The sequence below is a fragment of the Puma concolor genome, chromosome C1, assembly GCF_028749965.1.
Source record: "Puma concolor isolate L17-30 chromosome C1, mPumCon1.1.hap2, whole genome shotgun sequence".
NCBI classification, from domain to species: Eukaryota; Metazoa; Chordata; class Mammalia; order Carnivora; family Felidae; genus Puma; species Puma concolor.
Genome location: NC_141674.1, coordinates 35,912,446 through 35,938,843, shown reverse-complemented (window position 1 = coordinate 35,938,843; position 26,398 = coordinate 35,912,446). Strand labels below are relative to the sequence as shown.

At 38.6% G+C, this 26,398-nt stretch overlaps 1 protein-coding gene and 1 long non-coding RNA gene across 4 annotated transcripts in view; one reads left to right on the top strand and one right to left on the bottom strand.

The window, feature by feature from the left end:
- TESK2 (testis associated actin remodelling kinase 2) overlaps positions 1-26,398 on the top strand; it is a 132,965-nt gene that overhangs the window by 92,730 nt on the left and 13,837 nt on the right. The gene's annotated exons all lie outside the window — the stretch shown is intronic.
- On the bottom strand, positions 22,441-25,573 carry LOC147577983 (uncharacterized). Its single transcript, XR_015254671.1, has 2 exons — positions 23,114-25,573; positions 22,441-22,687 (listed from the first exon to the last, which is right to left on the bottom strand). It is a non-coding gene; the product is annotated as an uncharacterized LOC147577983 (long non-coding RNA).

Below are 26,398 nucleotides of genomic sequence, written 5' to 3'. Positions count from 1 at the left end.
GGTTTGAATTTCTCTGTGTCTCAGTGGTGTTGTCTGTAAAATGGGAATAAAAAAATAATAGTATCTGTTCCAGGGAGTCTAGATAGAAAAGAGGACCAATAGCTGAATCCTAAAGTATTTAATTTTAAAAGTCTGAGGAGAAGACATTTTGAGAGGGAGTGATTAGTGAGGTAGGAAGAGAAACCACGAGCGTGTATTGGCCTGGAATGGAAAGGAAGGAGTTTCAAGAAGGAGGGAGTCAGTAATTGTAGCAGATCCTACTGATAAGAAGATGACCTCACAGGGATTTTGTGAGGATGAAATATAAAATGCTTATTTAGCACAGTGGCTGGCATATAGTAATTGCTTAGTACATTTTAACTGTTACAGCTTTTATTATTAGCAATGACTGGTCCCTCCCAAACTCCTTAAATTGTCAATATTTTTCAATTGATACTTAGTTCAATTCTGTGGTTAATGTTATTAAAAATTTTAGAAACTTTTTATTGGGTACGCCTGGATGGCTGAGTGGGTTAAGTGTCTGACTTCAGCTCAGGTCATGATCTCATGGCTTGTGGATTCAAGCCCCACATCATGCTCCACGCTGACAGCATACAGCTTACTTGGGATTCTCTTTTTCCCTCATTGTCTGCCCCTCTCCGACTTGCACTTTCTCTCTCTCTCAAAAATAAATAAACTTAAAAAAAACCCTTTTTATTGAAGTGTGACATAACAGAAATGTTATAACATATGAAATGTGTACAGCTCACTAAATTTTTACAAATGAACCCGCCCATGACCAGCATTTCAGATCAAAAACATTTTCTGTGTATTTCTTTTCTCAGAAGTGAGTCTATAAATTCTTCAAAGACAAAACTCTCTCCTTCTCTCAAGCTTTCTGCCAGAGCTCTGACACTAATAATTGTTAAAGTATTTGTTGTACTCCATGTTTGTATCATTGTTCTCTGAAATGTCAGTTTACTGGAAGGGCTTGTATGTTGGTTTTTCTGACAAAGAACATGCTTTAAAATCTGTGATCATGGAGCACCTGGGTGGCTTAGTTAGTTAAGCATCCAACTTAGGCTCAGGTCATGATCTTGCAGTTTGCGAGTTTGAGCCCCACATCGGGCTCTGCGCTGACAGCTCAGAGCCTGGAGCCTGCTTCGGATTCTATGTCTCCCTCTCTCTTTGCCCCTGTCCCACTCGCACTCTCTCTCTCTCTCTAAAACTAAATAAACATTAAAAGAAAAATCTGTGATCAAGTTGTAAATTTAGAAGTGGAGTGTAGTTGAAATGGCAGAAATGAATGCTCTTAATGCAGCATTCTTTTGGCCATGTTGCACTTAAGTAATATTCTCTGTGTTTGTTAGCTTGTTATAGCCATATACAACATACAGTGTCTGCTTTGTGAAAGAGTGTATATTTCCAGTATCATTAATCAGATATTGGCATAACTTATAATTTTTATTGTGGTGTTAATAGGCTGATGGTCATTTGGGCCAAATATCCAAATGTTACTGGTTATTTTCAGAAGGGGATCCCCAAGGGCCGTTATGGCATAGATATCTGAGGACTCACATGTTTGTCTTAGAATTGAATTTGGCAGCACACTTTTGGTTTCACTAAGGATTATAAAAATAAATTACTACTAACATCTAGCACAGCACTGGGAACTTGGATGGAACTCTTGATTGGTGGAATGCCTGCTGTTTACAATAATGTGAACACCATTCTTTATTTCTCTTAAAATAATTTTTCAATAATTACAGTAGACAAACATAGCTCTTGTTAGTGCCTGTAAAGTGTTGATATTATTAGGAAGAGTACTTCTCGTATACAGTAGTGATCTGGACTTTTTTAGGCTTTAACCATTTCTGTGAGTGTTGTTTGTAATTGTAGACATTAACTGAACTTGGAACAATCAGACAGTTAGGTACTACTAACTACCACCGGTAGTTTTACCTGTAGTAAGTATAGACTTCTGAGTTTTTAAGCAAATGAGTTGTTTGTTACAGAGAAAACAGTTTGATAAAAGATCAAACAGAACCTTTTAAATTTCATGTATCAAATAGGAGTGTTCCATAAGTATTTCTTTGACTCAGGAGACCTAACATTGTCTTTCATTTGGTCATGAGTATCAAGGAAGTGGAAATCTTCAGTTTTTAAAGACAGAAAATATAACCCTGTGTATTATTAGTTAACTATTGCTATATAATGCCCAACCATAAAAACCTCAAAAGAATACAACAATAAACATTTATTTCTTGTACATCTGCAAGTTGAGCACTTCTGCTAGTCTCACTTGGGCTCATTCATGCATCTGTCAGGTCATCCGGTAGTCTGATCTAGGTTGGGCTTTGCTGGGACTGCTTTGCTCTAGCTGCTTCTCATCCTTCTTCTGGGACCAGCGGACTAGCCTGGACATGATGATACCAGAATAGCAAGAGTATGCCAGCCATTTGCATAAGTGCTTTTCATGATTCTGCCTATATTCAAGTTTGCTTGGCCAACATCGCCATTGGACAAAACAAGTCACATGCCTGAGTCCACATTGGGAGCATACTGCAAAGTTATATGTCAGAGGGCATAGATTCCATAAAGGGTGAAGAACTGGAACCACTGTTGCACTTTCCCATACCTGATAAATATCCCAATTAGCAGATCATAATTATTTGTCTTTTCTACTCTAATTGAGGGTAAAGACTTTCTCTCATTAAAAAAAAATGCTTTATATATTAGGTATAATTCACAATTCTGTAGTCATATTTTCTCCATTTTATAGATGAGAAAACTAGGCTTAGAGAAATTAAATGAATTCCCAAAGTAGGATTTGGATCCAGATTCATTTGACTTTAAAGCCTATACCCATTCCATTTTAACACACTGTCCTTAATTCACTTATCTATTCCCCACAGTGCTAAGCACTTATGCATATTCCCCACATGTTCTTGTATGTGTAGCATGTATAGTATTTGTAGAATTTGATTCTATTTATATATTTTTTTGTTATTTGGTAAAGATATTTCCTGGTTATTGGATATATTAGAATGTGTTTGGTTGGCAAGTAATGGAAAATAGTCACAAAGCCTTAAACAACAAAATGACTCATATAACTGGAATTCCAGCAGTTTTATTAGGTTAAGGGTTGGTTTAACTCAGCAGCTAAATGTTATTTAGAGGCCCCACGTCTTTCTGTCTCTTCACTCTGTCTTTATATTGTCAACTTCATCCTAAGGTTGGATGTCATTCTACTCAAAAAGTAGCTGCCACCAACTTACATGCTATATGTTTTCTCTTCCATATCCAAGATGGAGGTGTGGGAGATTGTCAAAGACAGACAAGAGAGAGATTCTTCCAGACAGAGTATGTGTCATCTCATAATGCCTTCTTCTTAAGCTTGTTAAGAAAGGCACAAAGAGAGAAATATCCTCATAATCAAACAGTCTAAGGGGCTTCTTTGTGCAGAACCCTTCAGTGCCTAGAAGATTGGAAATTTGGGAATGAGTGGAATATAAGATTGTCGGGTAGGGATCTCAAGTGACAGTACTCTCTGGTCAAAAGAGTCAGCAAAAGAAAAGAATTGCTTGGCAGATATTTTGGGGTCTCTCTTGCCTTTTCTAGGAGAAATTATGCTTTTTCTCCCCACTGTGCCAGTAAGAACCACTTGGCAATTACTTGACCTAGTGAGGTGATTCATTCTCTTTATAGCAAAGTGACCTCAGTCAGGCAGATACTTGGTACTGAAAGAAACATTCCAGGGGCGCCTGGGTGGCTCAGTCGGTTAAGCTCCCGACTTTGGCTCAGGTCATGATCTCCCAGTTCGTGAGTTTGAGCCCCGCATCGGGCTCTATGCTGACAGCTTAGAGCCTGGAGCCTGCTTCAAATTCTATGTCTCCTTCTCTCTCTGCTCCTCCCCTGCTCATGCTCTGTCTCTCTCTCCTTCAAAAATAAATAAAAACATTTTTAAAAATTAAAAAAAAAAAAAAAGACTCCAGGGGCACCTAGGTGGCTCTGTTGGTTAAATGTCCGACTTTGCAAAAATAAATAAACGTTAAAAAAAAAAATTTAAGGGGCGCCTGGGTGGCTCAGTCAGCTGGTGCCCGACTTTGGCTCAGGTTATGATCTTGCGGTCTGTGAGTTTGAGCCCCGAGTCGGGCTCTGTGCTGACAGCTCAGAACCTGGAGCTTGTTTCGGATTCTGTGTCTCCCTCTCTCTCTGACCCTCCCCCGTTCATGCTCTGTCTCTCTCTGTCTCAAAAATAAATAAATGTTAAAAAAAAAAAAGTCCGACTTTGGCTCAGGTCATGATCTCACAATTTGTGAGTTCCAGCCCTGCCCCAGCTTCTCTGCTGTCAGTAGAGAGCCCGCTTGCTTCAGTTCCTCTGTTCCCCCATTCTCTGCCCTTCCTGCTTGTGCTCTCTGCCTCAAAAATAAAATAAACATTAGGGAAAAAAAGAAGAAACACTCTTAGCTCACGAGGGAATGGATCAGCCCTGCAGGCGGCTGAAAAGAACTTTTTATTCACATAGCCCTCATCCTCTTCTCACTCACCATTTCCACCCCCATTGTACACCTTCTTTCTTTTTAAAAGAATAGTTAGTTTGAAAATTCCTTGTTTATGTGGGTTGGTATGTGTTGTTTCTTGTCAGACTTATAAGAAGCCTTATATAATCAGAGAGCTTACAATGAAAGGAAACTCTGTCGGTTCAGTGACCAAACTCATGTATTATTTATAAAAATGAGCAGCCAGACCCCGATTCCAGTTTCTTGGTGTGCAGTGATATTGCTATTAGTTGTGTCTGCTTCTTTCTTTTTTGTTTCTGTGTAGCCCAGTACAGAGTATTATGTTGGCCTTATTTACCTTGAGCCAGATGCGATATTGTCTGGTGCCTGCCTTGGGTTAACTTTGGCAGCATAGCCATACCTATCTTTCAAGCTTGGGGTGGCTTTGTGGGGGGGGCCTTTACTACTACATGATAGTTAAGAGAACATTCCAGATGTGCCAACAATGATTGCCCCTGTGACCCAGGACTTCTAAAGGAATGATGGGTATAGAAGAAATGACAGGATGTGAACTGCAAGGGAAGAAAGAGGTTCACTTTACACATAACATTTGGAGTGAATTTGCTGTAGGCTAGGTATTCTGCTAGGCTCGGGACTTATCAAGATAAAAAAATAAATCTATTTCCCTATTTATTGCTGTATAACAAACTACCCTAAAACTCAGTAATTTAAAACAACCATTTTATTTTGCTTATGATTTTGTAGGTCAGGAATTTGGAAGAGCTTTGCTAGGTCTCTGATGCTCATGTGTCAGCTAGAGGACCCACTTCCAGGATGGCTGCTTCATTCGTATGCCTGGTGCCACAGTGAATGAAGGTGTTTTGGCCCCTGTCTTTCACTACATGGTGTCTCATTCTTTGGGTCATCTCCATATGGCTTGAGCTTCCCACAGCTTGGCGATCTCAAGATAGACTTTTTATGTGGTGACTGGCGAGAGGTATAAGCCACGCAAGTGAAAACTGAAAGATTTCTTATGACATACCTTTGGAAGTTCCAGAATGTCACTTAAGCTGCATTCTGTTTGTCAGATCTGATTCATAGGGAGGGGAATTATCAGACTCTACATCTCACTGACCATTTTTATTCCACTGCAATGTCTTTCAGGGACTCAGTGTTTAGTGACTGGGGTAGTAAGAAATTTCTTACTATGTCCTTCCTTAAAAGCTTTTTTTTTTTTTTTTTTTTTTTTTAGGGTTTTTTCCCCCCAATATATGAAGTTTATTGTCAAATTGGTTTCCATATAACACTCAGTGCTCATCCCAAAAGGTGCCCTCCTCAATACCCATCACCCACCCTCTCCTCCCTCCCACCCCCCATCAACCCTCAGTTTGTTCTCAGTTTTTAAGAGTCTCTTATGCTTTGGCTCTCTTCCACTCTAACCTCTTTGCTTTTTTTTTTTTTTTTAATGTTTATTTTTGAAAGAGAGAGAGAGCTCAAGCAGGGGAGGGGCAGAGAGAGAGAGAGAGAGAGAGAGAGAGAGAGAGAGGACCCCAAGCAGGCTCCGCACTGTCAGCACAGGGCCCAACTCAGGGCTTGAATCCACAAACTGTGAGATCATGACCTGAGCCAAAGTCGGATGCTCAACCAACTGAGCCACGCAGGTACCCCAAAAGCTCTTTTTAAATATCCAGCCATTATTCCATGCTGTTAACTCTTAGATATCCATATATTTTGATAGTTGTTACTCGTTATACTTCATATTCTTTTTTTCTGTCATCTCCTGTTTTCCATTCAATTATGTTACTAGTATTTCAAATAGAACATAGCTCTGTTAGGTCATTCTTCAATCTTACCATTTTCTATTGTTAGAATACTTATTCCTCGAAAAGAAAACTACAGAATTAGTTTTTACATTTTCTCATCTCTTGAATTTAATCAGTTCCCAATCCTCTTATTTTCTTTGTGATGTCTGATTCTCCTTTCTCTGCATTCTTGCCATGATGTTATTCCATGCCTTGATTCCTACAAAGACTTTGTGGCTGTTTTTCCTGTCTCTAGTCTTTCTTTGCTTCAGTTTGGCATATCAGTACTCAAATAATCCATTAGGCATACTTTGATAATGTGATGCTTCTGTTTTAAAACTTCTGTGTAGCATTCTAGACTATTTTATTTCAGAATACATAGCTCTCCCTTTAGTTAGGTGGGTCTTCTGCTGTCTTCTACACCTGCTGGCCTTAGATGTGCCTTCTAGGACCTGGGATGCCCTTATATCTCTTCTCCCTCCCACTTTCCAAGTTATGTCAAATCCCAGGCTCTCTAATGGACCTCAGTCTCCTAAATAGGGTCAATGATAATGCTTTGTGTGACTAGGCTCATAGTATATGTTTAGGATGTGTTTAGAGTAGGTTGTTTAGTGTAGACCCAACTCTGAGAAAGCTGAATTAGCCCCAGTGGAAAGAGCCCAAGGTCACAAATAGTATGAAATGCCACATCTCAAGTTCTTTCATAACCAGAAGTTTATTTCATTTATACTTGCAAAAATAGCTAAAAGCATTTCTGTAAATACGTGTTGGCATCTTTACTTTTGAAAAAGGTAACTTTTATTAAAGTTTTTTGGTTTGGTCATTTAGTAATAAAAAATCTCTAAATAAATTGTGGCTCATGTTTTCTGCCCTTATTTTTGGTAACTCCCTATGACATTTGAAAAACAAGAATTTCAGGTTGGCAGTCTAACCCACAAATAATAGAAGAGTTCATTTAGTTTACTTTATTCTTAAGGTAGTTTTCCCCTGACTTGCTAACTTGTTTCTGGCTCATTTACTCATTCTAAAAATGTTTATTGGGCTCCTACTATGTATCTAGCACTATTCCAGGTATTGGGAATGTAATAATGAACAAAAAATAATCTTTTCCCTCATGGAATTTATATTGTAATCAGCAGGGGGTGGGTAGAGGAGTTAGACTAAACAGGAAAACAAATTGGAATATATATGGTTTAAGTGCTGTGGGTGTGTTTGCAGTTTCACTATATGGACAGGGGAGGTCTCACAGAAGAAACAAAAATTAAGGAATTAAGGGAATTAGCTACATGAACATCTGGGGAAAGAGTGTTCTAGGAAGTGGGAACAACAAGGGCAAAGACATGGAGGCAGAAATGTGCCTGGTATGGTTGAAGAACTCCAAGGAAGGTGATATGGCTGCAGAGGAGAAAGTGAAAAGTATAGTAGATACTTTTCAGAGAGTCAGAGAGGAAATGTGGGATCAGATCACATGGTCTTATAGACCATTGTAAGAACTTCAGCTTTTACTCAGGAATTGTGAAGTCTTTGGGGTTTTTGAGTAGAGGTATGACATTATGTGACTTATCTTTTAAAAAGATCACTCTGGCTACTGTGAGGTGAATAGACTGAAAAGGAGGCAAGGGTGAAAGCAGGAAGACTAGTTAAGTGACAATTGCAATAGAGCCTGTACAAGAAATAAAGACTATGCAGAAAGGGTGAGAGATGATGGTAACTTGGACCAGAGTTGTAGTTGTAGCAGTAGCTGTGCTTCTGTTGATTCTGGATCTATTTTGAGAGTAAACGAGGCTTTCCTGATGCGTTGGGTATGGGCTGTGAGAAGATAAAGGGACTCAAGGATAGCTCTTAGATTTTTGGTCAGAACAAAAACAAAAACTTTGGATAGAGTTTCTATTAATGGAGATGGGGAAGACTATAGGATACAAGATGGAAGATGACTGAGAGGTCAGGTTTTTTTTTTTTTTTTAAGTTTATTTTTATTTATTTTTGAGATATAGAGAAGAGTTAGCAGGGGAGAGGCAGAGAGAGAGGGAGACAGAATCCCAAGCCAGCTCCGTACTGTTAGTGCAGAATCTGATGTGGGGCTTGAACCCACTAACCATGAGATTATGACCTGAGCTGAAGTCAAGAGCTGGATGCTTAACTGACTGAGCCACCCAGGCACCCTGAGATGTCAGTTTTGAATAGATTGAGTTTGAAATATTTATTGGACATCCAAGTGGAGATAACTATATAGAGCACAGGGATTCCAAGGAGTACTCTGAGTGATACCTTACTTGTTCAGTTCCTGTTTATTAGCTTTTTCACTAGAAAACATTCCACTGATTTGGAAGGAGGCATTTTTCAACTGTTGTATTACTTACTTCTTGGGTAATAATAATGAAAATATTATTAATTAAGTTGTCTTTCTTTCTCCTCTCCTCTCCTTTTCTTTTTTTTTTCTTTTCTCTACACCCAACATGGGCCTCAAACTCATGACCCCATGATCAAGAGTTGTGTGCTCCACTGACTGAGTCAGCCAAGCACCCCGTTTTTTTTTTTTACCATATATATCTATTATATATAATAGATATCTATCTATGGATATCTATGGATAGATATCTATTATATATAATACCTATTATATATATTAGATATATAATAGATATATAGATATATATCTATATATATAGATATCTATATAGATATATATCTATATATATAGATATATATATCTATAATATATATATCTATAATAGATATATAATATCTATTATATATAATAGATATCTATCTATCCATATCTATCTATCTATCTATCTATCTATCTATCTATCTATCTATAGAGAGAGACGGGGGAGGGGGGAGAGAGAGAGGAGGGCAGAGAATTTAAGATCTCTTTAGCTGAGTAGTGGAGCTGGAATTTGAATCAAGTTCTGGCTCACTGTAATCCTGTGTTTACCAGACTTTAAGCTCCTTGGGTTTGGTTATTTTATTCACTACTGAATCGTTAGCAACTGGCACATAAAGGCATGCAATAAATACTAGTTGAGCAAATGGATAGATGGATGAATGAATGAATACTGCTTCCCAACACTTGGATTTTCAGCAGTTAGTCTGTTTGCACAAAGACGTTTGCCTCTTTCAAGGTTGTTTTGGCCATCCATTTGATGAATCTTTTCTCAGTGTTGGTAGTGATAAGATAGCTGGAGGATTTAGAAAAGTGCTTTAGGGGATTTCTAGCTAATCTTTCTCCTGATCCTCTCCATGACTGTGAGACTAGTGTGGCAACTGAATTCATAGAGCTCTTTTTGAGTTTAGGCTAAACCAGTTTTTAACAGAAGTTTTGACAAGTGTACTTTTCTTAATTTGATAAGTGGTATCATTCACAGGTGGGTCTATGTAGGCACTTGAGAGCTGTTCCTACTTTGGATACTGTAGCAAGAATGAAGACAGTGGAAGGAGGGTGGTTTCCCAATATACCTCTCATACATTCCTGGTACTCCATTTCAGCATTCCTACACCTGAAACATCATCACTATCTGCACTTTCTTTTAAAAAAAATTTTTTTTTAATGTTTATTTTTTGACAGAGAGAGAGAGAGAGAGAGAGAGAGACAGAGCATGAGTGGGGGAGGGGCAGAGAGAGAGGGAGACACAGAATCTGAAGCAGGCTCCAGGCTCCCAGCTGTCAGCATAGAGCCCTACATGGGGCTCGAACTCAAGTACTGTGAGATCATGACCTGAGCTGAAGTCGCAGTCTTAACGGACTGAGCCACCCAGGCGCCCCCACTATCTGCATTTTCTATGTTTACTTGTTCTTTATGTTGGTCTTTTCTTGCTATCACGGTCACCATTATTTGCCTATATAGTAAATTCTTAGATCAACAATTTCCAAAGTGAATCATAAGCATTTCTATCCTCAACATGCTCATTTTAGCACATTTCACTTTCCTGTAGTAATTGCTTACGTTTGTTTGCTTATTTATTTATTTATTTTTGATTATATTTATTTTCTACTCAACAAATAATTACTAAGCAGACACTTTGTGTCAAAAGCCAGTTTAGCTGAACTTCGAAAAAGAGAAGCTGGTCTATGAAGGTGGCAGAACAATTGCCTAAAGCCTTCTGGTGCATGGCACAAGTAGCTGCTTCATAAATGTTTAAGTAATGACTTGTAATATATGTGTTAATATAGCGCTTAGCTTTTCTACTATCTTAGCTGAGAGTTCTCTTTTCCTTCATCCCTGACCTTTCCCATTTTCTATGTCTTATCAATCACAATGTCCTGTCCACTTTATCTTCTTACTATCTTGAATCCATTCACTTTACACCAGTTCCTCTGCCATCATCTCGCAGTAACCTGACTAGTCTATCAGTCTTCTTCCTCACCTAAAATCCATACTGTCCATGTTGCCAGCCGAGTGGTCCTTCTAAAATACAAATCTGTTTTTTAACCATCTTAGCCATTTTTAAGCGTACAGTTCAATAGTATTAAATATGTTTACATTATTGTGCAACAGATCTCCAGATCTTTTTCATCTTCTACTTTCTGTTTCTGTGATTTTGACTGCTCCAGGTACCTCATAGAAGTGGACTCATATGGCATTTGTCTTTTTGTGACGGGCTTATTTCACTTAGCATAATGTCCTAAAGGTTCATCAATGTTGTAACGTGTGATGGGATTTTCTTCCTTTTTAAGGATGAAAAATATTCCATTGTAAATGTATACCACATTTTACTTACCCATTCATCCATTTGATGGACATAAACACCATGTTTAATACAAATCTAATTTTGTTTCTCCCTGCATAAACCCTTCTATAGCTCTTCATTGCCCTCAGGGTCAAGTCAAAACATCTAATCCTACTTCTGCTTGTCTGTGTGGCCTCACTGCTCACTTCTCTGACCTCTTTGCTCCTGTCTCAGTTATGCACCACAGTTATTAACCTCTCTCAGTTCCACAAATGGGACATGACCCTTTCCACCTCTGATCCTCTGTACTAGTTCTTCCCTCTGCCTATAACACAACCTCTCCATCTCCCATTGGCCTAGCCAACTCCTACTTAACCTTCAGAATCCAGCTTACATATATTATTTTCTCTCAGAAGTCTTTTCTGATCTCATAATGTTAGGTATCTCTCCTATATGCTTCCATATTACAATAATACTTATCATTGATTTTTATTCACTGTTTGCATTTGTAGATTATAAATTCCTTAATGGCAAGGACCATTTTGTTTACACTGATACCAGTGGATTCCTAGCATAGTGCCTGACAAATGATAGCTGCTTATCATATTTGTTGATTGAATGAATAAATGAATAATCAGTGGCATTTTCTGGCTCAAAACCTTCAGTGATTTCTTCATTGATTACAGTATAGTTTTTTTAAATTTTTATTTATTTATTTTTGAGAGAGAGGAGAGAGGGCAGAGAGAGAGAGAGAGAGAGAGAGAGAGAGAGAGAATCCCAACCAGGTTCCACATTATCAGTGCAGAGCCCAACATGGAGCTTGAACCCACGAAATGTGAGATCATGACCCCAGCCAAAACCAACAGTCAGATGCTTAACTGAGCCACCCTGATGCCCCTACAGTGTAGTTTTATAACCTTAGTTGCTTACCAGAATTGCTTAGGAGCTTTTTAGAAAGTGCAGATGCCAGAACCTCACACAAGACCCACTGAATTAAAGTCTTGGCGGAGGCCTAGGCACCTGTATTTAAAAATAAATTAATATACTCCATAGGGGGTGCCTGGGTGGTTCAGTCAGTTAAGCGTCTGACTCTTGGTTTCACTTCAGATCATGATCTTGCAGTTTTGTTTGAGTCCTGCATTGGGCTCTGCACTGACAGTGCAGAACCTGCTTGGTATTCTCTATCTCTCCTCTCTCTCTTCCCCTGCCCGGCTCGTGTACTCTCTCCCTAACTAAATAAATAAACTTTATATATAAAAAAATAAGTTCATAGGTTATTCTGATATACAGCTAGGGTTAAAACATGGAATTCAGGATAAACTCTTAGCTTGGTATTGTAGTCCTCTGTGCTCTAACATCATCTTGCCTTTTTTCTGCTAGGTCTCCTCTTCTTTAATGAATACTTTGTTATTCAAACAAACTGGTTTTCATGTGTTTACTAAACACGGTCTGTGTTTTTTTTTTTTTTTTTTTTGCCTCCTTATTCATATTTCTTCATCCTAGGATGTACTCTTCCCCTTTATCCTGTATAGAAATCTTCTCTCCCTTCAGGACTTGGCTCAAAGTCCACTTATTTCTCCATAAAACCTTTTCTGATTCTTTCTTTGCCAGTGCTTGCTCCCCTCTCCTCGCCAAATTTGGTCATAATGTTCCCCTCCATTGATCTTCTTCTCCTGAATAGTTTTTGTGTTTGTCTGTATGTCTGTGTCTGTGTATGTACCTCTCCTATTACACATTCTGCCATGTATTGAAGTTATTTTTGCTTTGGTTTCTCTATGTAAATGTAAGCTTCCAGAGTAGAAGGAACCCAGGCTTTGGGGTCAAAATGCTCAGATAAAATGTCAGGCCCCACTATTACTAGTTGAGTAACCATAGGCAAATTATTTAAATTCTCTAGGCTTGATTTCCTTGTTTATTAAAAAAAAAAAAAGATAACAAGAATGTTTCAGGGTGTTGCAAGGTTCAAATGAGATGAAAGTGCTTCATAAAACAAATTAGTTGCTGGTTATTATAGGGATAGTATTTTACTCATCTGCATATCTGTGATTTCCCAGCAGTACCTCGTATTAAAAGACACTATAGATACTGACTGATTGAATGGGGGAAAAGGAAGCATGTTTTATGCCATTTAAAAAGTGAAGTAGAGGTGAATTTTCTTTTAAAAATTTCTTTTAAGGGAACCTGGGTGGCTCATTTGGTTAAGCATCAGACTCTTGATTTTGGCTCAGGTCATGATTTCTCAGGTTTGTGAGTTCAAGCCCCACATCTGCACCAGCTCAGAGCTGACTTTGCAGAGCCTGCTTAGGTTCTCTCTTTCTGTCCCTCCCCATTTAGCGTGTGCATGCCTGCACATGTGCGCACACACACACACACACACTCTCTCTCTCTCTCTCTCTCTCTCTCTCAAAATAAATAAACTTAAAAAATTATTTTATTTAGGGGTGCCTGGGTGACTCAGTAGGTTAAGCATTCCACTCAGGTCATGATCTCATGGTATGTGGGTTCATGTCCCGCATCGGGCTCCCTGCTGTTGGTGCAGAGCTTTGGATACTCTGTTCCCCTCTCTCTCTGCCCCTCCCATGCCTGCATGCACTCTCTCATTAATAAACATAAAAAGTCAGTAAACATTAAATAAACATTAACAATTTTTTTTCATTTATTTACTTTTTTTTTGAGAGAGAGAGAGAGAAAGACAGAGACAGAGAGAGTGCAAGTAAGTGAGGGGCAGAGAGAGAGAGATAAGTGGGACTCACCAGAAGTGGGGCTTGAGTTCATTGGATATGTGAGATCATGACCTGAGCCGAAGTCAGATGCTTAACTGAGCCACCCAGGCGCCTCCTAAAAAATTTTTTTAATAGATTTTTAAAATGTATTTTAGAGCTTATATGCATAAGCTCTTGCCTTGCGAATGCTTTTGCATTGATTAATTATAAATTATAAGACCTCTTGCATAGTTATCCTTTGACTCTGTAACTAATTTGTTCAACAATTTATTTTCCATTCAGATTAACTAGTCAGTCAAACATGTATTTCTGGTACACCCAGAAAGAACAGAATTGAGCACTGGACTTTTAGAAATACAAATAAAACAATAGACATATTACCTGATAAGTTAGCTAAAATTTTGGATAAGAAAATATTTCATCTTTTTAAACCAATAATTTATTGTAGTTGGCAGTATCAAGGACCCTTTATTTATGACATTTAAAAATAAGCTTTTTTCTGATTATAAAATCAGATGTACTCATTAAAGAAATAGTTAATATTTCTTGAATGTTGTGTTACATGTATTTTCTTTTTTCATCCTTATGACAACCCTCTGAGATATAGCCACTATTACTGTTATTTTATGTAAGAAGAAACTGAGAATTAGATTAAATAATATTTGGAAAGCAATTCTCCCACTTTTTACCTACTTAACTCAATTTTTAAGTCATAGTTTAAATTTTCACTTCGCTAGAGTGGCTTTTTCTAATTGACCTCCCACATCCAGACTGTGAGTTGGCTTCTTATTTTCTTTGATAGCATTCTTTCCTTTTTCATTGTAGTACATCTTATAATTCTTCATTTATATGAATGTTTGTTTATTGTCCCTCTCTTTCCCCTATATTACTTCCATGAGGACTGGGACCTTTTCTGTTTTGTTTACTACTAGCAAGAAATAGGTAACAGGTCATTGAAGAGGTAGGAGTTGGGTTAGAAGAATTAGTTGGGCTTCTTCAGGAATTGTCACTAGGAAAGCTAAAGACAATGTTGTTAGATGCTGGGAGGCTAGAGTGTTAGCCAGAGGGCACCACAGTTAGGAGGACAGTTGTGTTTAGTGTGGTTCTTACTTACTCTTTTTACCTGTTTCTCTTGACGAAGCTAATATGGGTTGCTTTGGCCACTTACAAGGATGTTATAGTAGGAAAATGTATAATGTGGGGATAGAATGGATTGCCTTTCAGATCCATTCTGTCATATTGTTATTTTGTAGCCTTGAGCATTGTTTTCCCTATGAGTATGCACTTGTGAAAAAATGTTCTATCCATCATGGCAAGTGAGATAAATAAGGACAGTGTAATGTATATATTCTGATATTGACTAACTTATCCTGTACATAAGGTCATCAAAATCCTTTTCTGAGAACACCTAAAAGGTAAGGAGGCATTCATGAAGATCAGATAGAAGAACATTAACATTTTGGGAAATAGAGACTAGATCATGCAAGGCCTTAGGGCATGGTAAGGATTTTGAAATTTATTTATTTTTTTTTCAACGTTTTTAATTTTATTTTTGGGACAGAGAGAGACAGAGCATGAACGGGGGAGGGGCAGAGAGAGAGGGAGACACAGAATCGGAAACAGGCTCCAGGCTCCGAGCCATCAGCCCAGAGCCTGACGCGGGGCTCGAACTCACAGACCGCGAGATGGTGACCTGGCTGAAGTCGGACGCTTAACCGACTGCGCCACCCAGGCGCCCCTGAAATTTATTTTAAATACAGCAGGAAGCCATTGAAAGATTTTAGATAGGAAAGTAAATGATACAATTTGCATTTTAAAAATAGTAATTTGGCTACTCTAGGGAGAATAGATTGTTGAGGGGCAAAAGTAAGGGCAAGGAGAACAGAAGGAGAAATTTAGAGATTATGTGAGAGATGTGGGTGGTTTGAACTGGGGTGATATCCATGAAAATGTTTAAAGATCTGTCTTGGAAATAGAAGCACAAGATCCTGATTGTGACTTTGATAAGAAGGAGAATGAGAGGGGCGCCTGGGTGGCTTAGTTGGTTAAGCGTCAGACTTCAGCTCAGGTCATGATCTCACAGTCCATGAGTTTGAGCCCCACATCAGCTCTGTGCTGACAGCTCAGAGCCTGGAGCCTGCTTCAGATTCTATGTCTCCGCTCTCTCTGCCCCTCCCCTGCTCATGCTTGGTCTGTCTCTCTCTCAAAAATAAGTAAACATTAAAAAAAAATTTGTTTTTTGAAGAATGAGAATGAGAAATGAAATGGTCACAGTTTCTAGGTAGGTGGTGGTGGTGTTATTTACTGAGATGTGGAAAACTTGGAGAGTACAGCTAGAATACTTCTCCCTCTGTTGTGCGTATATGACCTGTATTACCTGAGAACTTTTTTTTTTTAAACATAATGCTATTATCGGCCTAGTCTCTTCACTATAGAAGACCAGACCCAGTCTTTGTCTTAGCCCATCTTAAGGCCCTTAGTTGGGCAAGACTTTCCTGGTTTAAGCTCTAAAGACTGAAGTAGCTGATAAGAGCAGACTCATAGAGAATGGGGATGGAATCCCTGTATATAGTAGATGGTTAGGGACACTTCACTCATTAATTCATTCAACAAGTATTTATGAGGGCCTACTTTACCAGACACTGATCTAGGCATAGTATTAAACCTATTTTTCAATGAACTTATGAAATGAAATGTCAGGATCTTCTGAATTTATTTGGAAAGGGTTTCAGAATTCAATGCTATGCTCATTCTCTGCTTTTAGTCATTTAGAAATTTTTTTTTACAATTTAGAATTCCCCAAACCCTTCTGAGTGGCATCATATCCAGGTCTGCTGCTTTGCTTAAATTGAGAGTTGGCCTTAGACTAGTATTAGCTGCTTCCCAGAGAGTCCCAGTGTCTGACAGAGGAAAGATAATTTTGAACAAATTGGTAAAATAAATATAAACTTAATTCACTGAAGATTAACCATCTGATTTTTCTCACATTCTCATTAAAGAGGGCATATCATTCTGACATTTGAGATGGTTTAAAACCAAGGAAGAGAAAAGGCTCTCCTTTCTTGTTTTAGGATGTGGATACTTACATATACACCAGACCTCAGATGTTTTCTCTGCAGTAAAACCAGAACTGGCTGGGTCCTCTTTCCCCACCCCTTCTTTTGATAACTGCTAGTAGAGATCATGAATTTTTGTGAATGTGAGGGTATTTAGTTACCTATTTGACTCTTAGCCTTTGGAGATTTCTGTCTGCATTTGGAGGGACTATTGGGCTGGGAAGCTGTCTTCCACATAGCAAGTTAGAAATCTTTCCTCCCTTTCTATCCCTTTACCTACCATTTGCCACTAGAAGATACTATTTGAACTTGTAGTTTGCTTCCTTTAACTTTTGCTTGATTTATTCCTTATTCTGAGGCTAAGTGGTATGCTAATATAGGCAGAATAGGTAGAAAAAATGATTGGTTCATTTGAGGATGGCGTTCCTTTTATATAAATCACCTTAATTAGAAACTTAACTTCTTCTCGTTTCTATTTTCATTTTGTCCACTGTCAAGTCCCTATTCCTCAGATCTGGTGGGGAGACAGGGTGTGTGTGTCTTCTTTAATGGATTGCTTTGTTCACTCTGACTGAGCCCAATCATCAGGTCAATGTCAAAAGATTCCTATGTGCATCTGCAGAGTACAGGGTTGTAGTAGATTTGGTGTGGCAAGCTGGAGAAAAGAATCATTTTAAGCATAAAACCAATATTTGGGTATAGGAAAGCAGACTGGATGGAGTGGTCAGGAGCCCTGGGCCGATCTGAAATCATGTCTGAAACTATTGATTGCTAGTAGAGCTTCACAGGGTAAAGAGAATAGTCTTATTATTTCTTAGTTTATTCCTTTGAGAAGATTTGTTCTACAGATTTATCTTCTAATGTTTACTTTATTTAAACATATTTGATTTTGATTATGAGATATTTGTTGTAAGAGTTAAAAATCTGTGGGGAAAGATTAATCATACTTCTTTTAATCTTGTGGGGAAACATTCATTTTGATGTTTATAGTAGCTTACATCTTAGAAAAACACTTGTACTATTTCAGGTATGTTAAACAAACATGTTCTTTAAGCAGTGAATGGGGTCATACTAAGTGTCTGTCTATGGGAAGTACGAAAGAAGAGGGGGAGATATCTTTATGGCCTCTTCTACTTACCTTTCAGTTGCTGATAAAAGAAATATCTTCCATAATTTCCAAAAAGATATCTTACTTATATTTTTATTTAAAAAAAAATTTTTTTTTCCAACGTTTATTTATTTTTAGGACAGAGAGAGACAGAGCATGAACGGGGGAGGGGCAGAGAGAGAGGGAGACACAGAATCGGAAACAGGCTCCAGGCTCCGAGCCATCAGCCCAGAGCCTGACGCGGGGCTCGAACTCACGGACCGCGAGATCGTGACCTGGCTGAAGTCGGACGCTTAACCGACTGCGCCACCCAGGTGCCCCTATATTTTTAAAGTCCATGTGATTTTGACCACTTTAAGGAGTTTACCAAGAGGGTGATAAAAAAATATCCTCAGAATTTCATATCTGAGCAGCTAAATGTACTGTTTTATATTTCACTTTGTATCCAGTGCTACCATAGTGTCTGCCAGATAGTAGGCATTATTAAATATTTATTTTGGATGGTATTTATCAGAAAAATTCTCTAAAAGCATACTTCTTTTTGATCTTAATGACTAGAATTGGGATGGCTTCTAATGAGAGAGAACTTAAAACCTGCCTCCATTTATTTCAATGTACTCAATCATTCATTTGTTCATACAACAATTTATTTTTACTTCACTGGATACTGGGCTTACAAAGTTGAGAAAGACCTGGTCCCTGCCATCAAGGTTATAGTACAATGTGATAAGCAATAGTAGAAATATGTACAGAGGGATAAATGGCACAAAGTATAGGATGAGGTATTAGGAAATGCTTTCCAAAATAAAAGATTCGAACTAGGTTTAGAAGGATAAATAAGAATGAACAAAGCTATGAAAAGAAAGAGGAGTATTCTGGCAGTAGATAAGCATATATGAAGGTAGAATGAAACATTTAAATATTCTGAAATACTTTTTAGGTTCCCTTTCCCTTTGGGTCAGTTCATTACTACTGACTGCTTCAGTCAGGCAGCCCTGGTGGATCTCCTGAACAGTGGCAAACTCGGACCTTGGCAGATGTAGGGATATATGCTTGTAGTGGCTGTGGAACTTCGAGCTGAGAACAGGAGCCTCTTTTGGAGCACAAGCCTCCCACAGGGCGCTCTTGGGATGCCTGTCCTGAAATTACCCAAGGCAGTAACAAAGCTTTCTTTTCTTCTTTAAACCAAGCCAGCAGGATGGGATGTCTGCTAGCCTTTGTGTTTGGAGCCGACCAAAAGACATACAGTGGCCAGCACAATGGCATTGTTGGGCTTCAGTGAAAACTAGGTCGGGGCCCAGGCCCTCATCTGTAGAGGGCTCATCCAAAGAACAGAGGTTTCACAAGTCACTGATTTAGCCGATACTGATTTGACACTAATACTGATTTCTGATATGTTTCTGACTTACTGACGGCACCTACGATTATAGGATCTCTTCCCATTGCTTCTCTGAACACCTAAATTTGGAATCTTTGAGTTGTCTTTAACTCTTTTCCTTCAGTTCTCATATTTACCACTCGGTTGCTATATCCTTTAGATTCTGTCTCTGCATATTCTAACTCTAGCTCACCCTCTCATGCTTATAATAATAGCACTCTAAGTCAGGCATTTGGTCACCTCTCATCTCTACTGTTGCAGTACCCTCCAGACCTTCCTCTAGTTACTCCTCTATCCTGCTGTCAGCATGATCTTTCTAAAATGTAGTTTTGGGCATGTATTAGTTTCCTAGGGCTGCCATAAAAAAGCACCACAATGTGGGTGGCTTATAACAACAGAAATTATTCTTTTACAGTTTTACAATTCTGAAGGTTGGAAGTCCAAAATCAAAGTGTTGGCAGGGCCATGCTGTCTCTCTGAAAGCTCTAGGGTAAGATCCTTCCTTGCCTCTTCCTAGCTTCTGGTGGTATCTGTTGGCTTACAGATGTGTCACTCTTATCATTCACATCTTTGCCTCCCTTATTACATAACATTCCCCCTGTGTCTGTGTCTCTTCTCCTCTTTTTATAAAGATACCAATCCTATTGGGCTAAGGGTCTGCTCTACTTCAGTATGACCCCATCTTTATTCAATTCTATCTGCAAAGACCCTATTTCCCAATAAGGTCACATTCACAGGTACCAGAGGTTAGGACTTGAGCATATCTTTTGGGGAGACATAATTCAACACATAACATATCATAGTATACCTTTACCTATAAACCTTTAGTACTGCCATGGTCTGACAAATTAACTATAGACATTTCATCGTGGTGTTTCAGAACTTATCTAAAAATAGTGTATATTTATAATAATAAATAATAACAGCAATAGACAACAACTGACATATACTGAGAACTTTCTTTGGTATTGTTCTAAGCATTTTACACATCAACTCATTGAATCTTCATAACTCTGTAGGTTAGGTACTAATCTTTTTGTTGTTGTCATTAGATACTATTCTTATTCCCATTTTATAGATGAGTGTTAAAGAAATTGAATAACCAACCCAGGGTTACACAGCTTGTCAGAGGTTAGATTCAATCCTAGGCAGTCTAACTCTGTAGTATGTAGGATTTACCATTATACTGTACTGCCCCTTTACTTTTTAGTTTCATCCCCTCTCTCTACTTATACCTTATTCAGGAGAAAGAAAAGGAATAACTACCAATCTCTGCACTTTATCTGTGTGTTCCTTTTGCAAAAAAATGTCTTTCTTATTCCTAGTTCTGCATATGGGCTTCCATGAAATGGAACTGAATCCTCGACAATGAGTGATTTAGCCAGGCCTGGGTGAGGGAAGGGTATTCCAGGTAAAAACAACAACAACAACAACAAAAAAAAACAGCAATGTGCACAAATGTGCAAGTAAGCAGGGATCAGACCTTCATAAGCAGGGGTGAAAGGTTTCTTATGCCATGCTAAGTAAGGGTTGTGGGTTTTATCCTAAGAGAAATAGGGCATCACTGAATAATTTTAACAGGGATTGGCTTTAGATTGGCATTTCAGAAGGATTATTTGTGGTGTATTATGGAAAAAGGATTGGAATGAGGGCTAAGTCTGTTCAAGAAAGGGACAAGAAGACTAGTTAGACAGCTAGTGGAATAACCCAAGAGATGGATTATGAAGATAAAATCTTGACAGTGGGGAGAATGAGCTGAGCCCTATGCTAGGCATACTTTGTATACCTTATTTCTTTCAATTACTCCCTGCTTTTGATTAAACATCAAACCCTGTTGCTTCTACCTCTAAGATGTCTCCAGATATTAACCTCCTTTCCATTCTTGCTGTCATTGTCCTATTCAGGCTTTTGTTACTTCTTCCCTCTTGGATGATTCCAGAAGCCTCCTAACTATTCTCCTGGCTTCAGCTCCTGACTTTCCCACACAGTTTTTACATTACTCTTAAAATGATATTTCTGTATAGGATATATGAGGTTATTGTCTTGTGTGGAAAAAAATTTTTAGTTGATTATCATCTCAACTGGACTGTGAACTAGGCTAGACTGGACTGTGAACTAAGAGCAGAGACTGGCCCCACTTAGGTTTGTGTTTTCATATAATACGTTTTCAGTGTTTGTGTAGGTGGATGGATAAAGAGATGGATAGATCTTCCTCAGGACAGCCCTGCTAATTAAGTGGCAGCAAATGATCTGTGGTAGTTAGATGGCAGCATATTTATCTGCCTTGGGTGAGTTCCCTAGCTCTAGGCCAGTTGGGTAGGTTTTTCTAAAAGGAGTAACAGTTCTTACAGTTGATATTTTCTTCAGAGCCTCTGGATATGCCTTTGAACCAATGTTTAGAGATAAGCTTGTTTGTTGCAGGTATCAGTAGATTGATAATTCAAAGTTAAAAAAAAAGTAACCCTTTTGTCTTATTCTTCTGATGGTTATGATTGGGTGAGCCTACTATAGCTGACTAAAATCAACAAGAATTGGGAATAGGAGCCCTGGGTGTAGTGAGTGTTACCTTAAGGAGAGGTTAAGTGTTGCCTACTGCTGCTCCAGAATATTCTCTGTGTGGGTATGTTTATGTGTCTGTCTGTGTCTGAACTAGTACCATGAGAGCCTATAGGGATACATGGGAAGAGCCATATTCTCAGCCTACACAACTCCCAGCTATCTTTTAGGATCCAACTCAGATGTTACCACACTCTCTGAAATTTTCCAGACTCAAGGAGAGTCAGTTTCTACTTTCATACCTGAAGTATTTACCTCTACTAAAGGGTTATTGGTATTATTTACTTACATCTGTGTCTTTCACTGGACATCTTTAAGGTATATATAAACTGTTATTCATCTTTATATACCCACATTTACTATGTGGAGTGCACTCTTCTAATCACTGGGGAAAATAATGCTGATGTAAACTGATAAGTTCTTACTGTCATATGGGGGTGACAGGAGGCAGAGAAGTGCTCAATAAATGAGGTACAAGTAATTTTAATTGATATTCCTGAGTGGAGAACTGAGTGTCCACTAATCTGACCCATTGGTGATTTTTTATGGTATCGAAGTATGATTTCCTGCATACATAATATTGTTAGTCTCCAACACACATTTATTTATTTACCGCTTTTATGAAGAGTCTTTAATGAAATCAAGTATCAAACACAAATGAAATGGTAGAAACTCTGTTATAATATTTTATTAGACAGGAGAAGGAAAGGCAGGTTTTGGTGTAGATAAAGTTGGGGATCCGTCAATAAGAGGTACCAAAGTACCTATGACACTTGACTGGCTGATATTATAGTTTTCTGAACTTGAAAGTTTAAAAGAACAGCAATAAAAAGTGTAAAACTCTTTCTAGTAGGTTATTTAAATACACTGCCAATGCCTTAGGTTGTTTTGTAGAGCCGGTCAAGGGAGTGGTCTGGAAGAAAACAAAGCAAAGCAGGTGTTGAGAAACTGAATGTGCTAGTGCAATTGCTTTTGCCTCTGCTTCGCACAGAGGGATTTGTTCAGAGGACACCAGCTGAGCCAGCACTGGGAGTTGCTTATGGGGAAGTGAACATTCCAACTAATGGGCACACAGAGTATGTAGCAACTTAGAAGTCCTCCTTGTTGGCAGATCTCGAACTTCCTTTACTTACATATGCAAAGGTCTTGAGACATTGTGAAGTTACGGTTTCTAAAGGCCCAGAGGCCTATCAGCCCCTTCTAAAAATATTCACCAAAAGCAGGCAAGAGGAACAGGCTGTAACAATAAACTCCCTTTAATTTCCTTCTCTGGTCCTGGTTTGTGCTTCTTCCATGTTGGTTGAAAAAACCAGAGCCTACTAATGGTGTGATTCCTCACCTTGTCTCACCTTTCTCTTCTGCTCTCCACCCTCTGCCTTGGTCTGTGGATTTCTCAGGTCCTGAGACATGCTGAAAAGAGTAAATATGTGTTTTTCCAAACCAGAATCAAGGGTCCTGGCTTAGCCTGGCCTAGAGAGAATGCAGATACGGCCTTTTCATCATAGTCTTTTCTGCCTGACCCTCAATTAGGAAACCTCAGTGGCTCCTGAAGTCAGGCTTTCCATGTCACATTGTCACCATATCAAAGAAGTGAACCACCATCTTTTCAGACTGTTTTGACTCTCAGAACTGAAGAAATTTGTGTGATTAGATGTCCACTTCATTGTCTCCATGTTGCTTGGAGTTTGCAAATTCACTTTCTTTTTAACAAATGGGCTCCTCAATTGTGAACTGTGGACAGATTCAACTAGAGTGAAGAGATTAAAGGTGCTATTCTAATGCTGTCATTATGCCTCATTTTGAGATTTCCAAGATGGGTTATGAAGCAGAAGTAAGCAGACTGACAAGTTTCCCTTTTGAGAAGTTAGGTATATTTTTAGCCTTTCTTTCTGCCTGAGCCAACCTGATCCACCGCATCCAAGGATCTAAAGTGTTGCATCCTACTGCCCCCAGCTGGCTCTTTTTGGTGCTTATGTTACTACATCATAAAATCTCAGATTATATGGCACTTACATTTTTTTCTAAGCACTTTCATGTATTTATATTAGATCCTCATAATAACATTGTGAGTTATATGGATCAGGAATTATCATATCTATTTTATACAGGGGAAAACTGAAGGATAGCCTCATTAGTTGATTTGTCCAAAGGTAAATAGTTGTTAAGAGGCAGAATTGGACTAAAATTCAGATCTCTTGCCTGCTAACCCATTAGGTTCCCTAGTCTTTTGAAAATTCAGTATCCCCCCCCCAAAAAAAAATAGATATTAAGAGCTTAATTTTAGGTTTAGAGGAATTTTCCCTCTTTCTCTCTTGAAGGGAGATAATATATCATGTAAGGTTTGAATAAATTCATTACCTAATTGGAAAAAAAAATTGAGCTCCTGTTCTGTATGAGGCTCTTTGACTCAGATGCTGTGGCTTCTAACTCTAATGTAATGTAGTGGTAAAGAACATTGACTGTGGGCCAGACTGTCTGGGTTTGAACCCTAGATCTTAACCTCTAAATGCCTTTTATAAAACGAGAATAATAATACACTTAACTCATAGGGTTACGTGCAGATTAAATGAGATAATTAATGTAAAGTTCTTAGACTAGTGCTTGGTACAAAGTAAACACTATATAAATAAATATTAACTGTTGCCATTGTTGTTTCATTGTTATTGTTATTGTTTCTATTATTAGAATCTCTTTATAAAAAGGTTTATTTGTTCTTTAAAAAAAGAAAAATGCAAAGCAGCCCCTCATGGGTATGTAGAAATGACGAACAGCCAACTTGATTGAAAGAGTACATCGTCATATAGTTTCTCCACAGCCTTATCTTCCTACTCACTCCTCCGTTCCCTTTGGTCTTAACTCTGGTCTTAACTAACTGCTCCGGCCATAGTTGCCAATTACTTCTCAGTTGCAAGTTCAGTGGACACTTTTTATGCTCACATAACTTGATATTTATGGCATTTGATACTTTTGGTCATTTCCACCTTGGAATGTTCTCCTTCTTTGGCTTCTGTGGTAACATTCTTCCTTGGTTCTACTTCCTCTGCCTGCTCCTTTAAACGTTACCATTCCTTAAGATTCTGTTAATTTGCACTTTATATGTTAACCCCTGGACAATTTCATACATCCCTTGGCATCATGACTACTTCAGCTCAATGTTACTATCTTTTAAATGTTAGTCTCTAGCTCAGACTTTGTTCCTAAACTTTAAGCTGATTCTCTATAGGACATCTTCACCTCGGCTGTCCCACAAGCCCTTAAACTCAACATCTCCTAGCTAAACTCATTATCTTTTAACCTTGCTTCTTCTAAAAACCTGTCCTTCTATTTTGTGGATATTTAATAATGGCATCCAGGGACCAATAACCTAGGATCAACCTAGAGCTTTTTGTTGCCCTCATCCCCCCATCCAGGTAGTCAAGTTGTTTGTTTGTTTGTTTGTTTGTTTGTTTGACTCTTCCATTTAAAAATATATCTTGAATCTTGCTCTATTCCAATACTTCCACTATTGCCTTAACTGAGGCACCCTTCTTTCATCAGGATTATTGTAATAATTGCCTATTTATCCTTCTCCATATTCTCCATCTAACCCACCGATCATACCATTGCTTAAATAATCTTTTCTTTAAAAAGAAAATGGGGGCACCTGGGTGCCACATTCAGTTGAGCATTTGGCGCAGGTCATGATCTCATCATTTGTGAGACGGAGCCCCATGCTGGGCTCTGTGCTGACCATGCAGAGCCTGCTTGGAATTCTCTTTCCCTTCCTCTCTTCCTCCTATCCCATTCGTGCTCTCTCTCTCTCTCTAAAAATAAATAAATAAACTTTTTTTTTTTTAATTTTTTTTTCAACATTTATTTATTTTTGGGACAGAGAGAGACAGAGCATGAACGGGGGAGGGGCAGAGAGAGAGGGAGACACAGAATCGGAAACAGGCTCCAGGCTCCGAGCCATCAGCCCAGAGCCTGACGCGGGGCTCGAACTCACGGACCGCGAGATCGTGACCTGGCTGAAGTCGGACGCTCAACCGACTGCGCCACCCAGGCGCCCCAATAAACTTTTTAAAAAGTAATAAAAAAAAATAGGGGAACCTGGGTGGCTCAGTCAGTTAAGCATCCAACTTAGGCTCAGGTCATGATGTCATGGTCCATGAGTTTGAGCACCACGTCAGGCTCTGTGCTGACAGCTTGGAGCCTGGAGCCAGCTTCGGATTCTGTGTCTCCCTCTCTCTCTGCCCCTCCCCTGCTTAGGGTCTGTCTCTCTCTGTCTTAAAAATAAAGAAACATTATTAATAATAATAATAATAATAAAATAAAAAGCAAATATGAACATTTCCCTCTTCTGCTTAAAAGGCTTATTTTGTTCCCAATAGAAGGATAAAGTCCATATATCTTAGCAAAACATATTGGCCTCACCTGTTTCTACTATTCATGCACTCTGGCCATATTGAGTAAATTAGTTTCCTGAATGCACCATGTGTTTAACCTATAACTTTGCATATGTTGCTCCTTCTGTGTGTAGTATCTTTTTTTCCTGATTCCCCAGGTCATCTTTTTAACTCCTTATTTCCTCTGTATAGCTTCCTTTGACATGCCGAGATTGGTTTTGTAACTTTATCCACTCATA